The following is a 2,500-nucleotide window of genomic DNA, read 5'->3' as shown; positions in this document are numbered from 1 at the left end:
CCACCACCACCACCACTACCACCACACACACGTTGTTGGGTTGCGAGTTATATCGATCGTCAACGGCACAAAGTCTGTTGATAACAGACATAGACGCTCTTGTCATCTCTCCAACGACACATACACATGGATACACGCATACGACACGTCGCTACACATCATACATACTTACCCCCCTCCCCACCACCACCACCACCAATCAAGTCGAAATGCTCGCTCGCACAACTCGAAGCTGCCACAAGTGACTAACGAGCAGAGGGAGGAGGAAGGAAGGGCGGCCACTGAAAGGATGCTATGCAGATGTGCAGTGTATGTGTTGCGCGGCGAGCCGGCGACCTGACTTCATCTCACCCTCCTCACCCTGGCAGCCAATCAGGAGGCAGGGTAATTACGTCATCCCGCCGCGTGCACGCATACCGCCCATTTCAAAGACCTGACGGATCGAAGTAATACACAAGCATGGCTGCGGACAGGCCAGGATACCTGTGGCAAGTATAACTTCAGCGTCCATGGCGACCAGTGATGTGCCGATGGTTTCAATCACTGAGATATGTCATTATCAAATACAGGTCAATGGGTTCAGTTTGAAACATACCGCTCCACTTTCGAAGAAGACTGATTTTTCGCTTCTGAACTGCTACAGTATTGACGAGCGACTCATTAATCTCATCTGAACTGAACATGTGGGGGTGCATGTGTGTCTGAGCGACCTGGATTGCAAAGAAGAGGGAGAGGGGAGAGAGATTGAGGGGGTGGGGGGAGGGAGGCCGGGGGGGGGGGGGGGGGGTAAAGCCTATTACGTGCGAGAGGAAACACGGCAACCACGCCACAGTACACACGAGAAACGGGCGTGGGAAAAAAATATTTTCTCTCTCTTTTCTTTTTCCCTTTAAGAGTGGCGGCAGGGGGCCGCGTCGGTACTGTACCACACACACACACACACACACACACACACACACACACACACACATTACCCACGCACTGCCACACAAACACCCACACACACATACACAGAAACACACACACATATCGATTGGCGCACACTCACTCAGAAGCCGCCTCTTTGTTAGTTCGTTATTAGTGATCAAGGCCACTAATTCATAGTAGGGAAGGGAGGGGAGGGGGGTGCGGAGGGGGGGAATGACTGCGGGGGGAGTCGGCATGCTCGGTGGACCATATAAGTTATTGGTTTTGTTCTGCGGATCAGCGGCGTACAGTTAGTTAGCAAGACATGTTTATAATTCCTTCATTCAGTCCGAGTCTTTTTCCGTCGGCCTCAACAAGTTCCACAGTTTGTTGTGTCAGTGAAAGCAAACATTGTATTCGGCAGTTGGGTTCGTGTGTGGTTGATCAGAAGTCGCGTTCTGATTGGACTGACTCAGTGACAAAAACTACAAGAAGTTCTGGCGTGCCCAGTGAGTTAATTCGGGGAGGGGCGGGGGGTGGGGGGGGGGGGGGGTGGACGGAAGGCGTTGTCAGTGGTCTGTTCAGTCCGTAATAAACTGATTTGAGGATATTGGGGGTGTGTGATTTTTTCTTCACTGTTTCTTTGTCTTTTGGAAGGGTGATGCACACACACACACACACACACACACACACACACACACACACACACAAGACAACAATTTAAGGCAACAATTTTTAAAAGATATTCAAAATTCGAATAACACAGGAAATATTTCCAGTCAGGTGTTGCTAACAGATGATGAATATATACAAACAAGATTAGTAAAATTTGTTTATGAATGCTGCTGCAATTTACTGCATTAACTGATTGATTAATTGTGTGTTTTTCATTCATTCATATCATTTACCATTACACTTGTGTCTTATAAACCTTACGGTTTCATGATAATAAAATATAAAATCTAAAAAAATAAAATAAAATAAAATAAAAAAAATCACACACACACGTACACACGCACAGAGTTAAACTGAAGCTGTACTAACTGTTTATGGGTGGGCGTGTTTAATAATACTACACACACACACACACACACACACACACACAGAGTTAAACTGAGGCTGTACTAGCAGTTTTGGGGCCGGGTGGGCATGTTTATTAAAACTGCAGGCACACAAAATCAGACAGGTTGAACATTCGTGATGCTGCCGTACATAATTCATTTCCACATTACAAAACTCAGTGACGTGTGCTCACTGAGCAGCGTCAGTGGCAACGTGTGTAGGTAGGTATGCAGACCGAGGCCCGACAATGCATGTGGGACAATAAACAGTCTGTGTCTGTCTGCACATGTGTGCACTGGCACGGAAATGTGGACTTGGTATGCCGGTGTGTTGTCATCTGATCGTCGATGATGATTATAGTGTATGTCTCAGTTTCACTTCAGAATGATATTAGACGAAGATATAATGACTGTGTATACATGTGTGTATATACGGTGTTTGTGTCTGAGAGTGATATTAGACTGACGAACATGATGAATGTGTGTGTGTGTGTGTGTGTGTGTGTGTGTGTGTGTGTGTGTGTGTAAGAGAG

At 46.8% G+C, this 2,500-nt stretch overlaps 1 protein-coding gene across 5 annotated transcripts in view; it reads right to left on the bottom strand.

Moving 5' to 3' along the window:
- The window catches only part of LOC143279998 (uncharacterized), a 431,093-nt gene that overhangs the window by 371,576 nt on the left and 57,017 nt on the right, over positions 1 to 2,500 (bottom strand). The gene's annotated exons all lie outside the window — the stretch shown is intronic.

The sequence above is a fragment of the Babylonia areolata genome, chromosome 3 (genome assembly GCF_041734735.1).
Source record: "Babylonia areolata isolate BAREFJ2019XMU chromosome 3, ASM4173473v1, whole genome shotgun sequence".
In the NCBI taxonomy this organism is placed as follows: Eukaryota; Metazoa; Mollusca; class Gastropoda; order Neogastropoda; family Buccinidae; genus Babylonia; species Babylonia areolata.
Note: the sequence above shows the minus strand (reverse complement) of the source record. Positions and strands in the feature narration are given on the sequence as shown.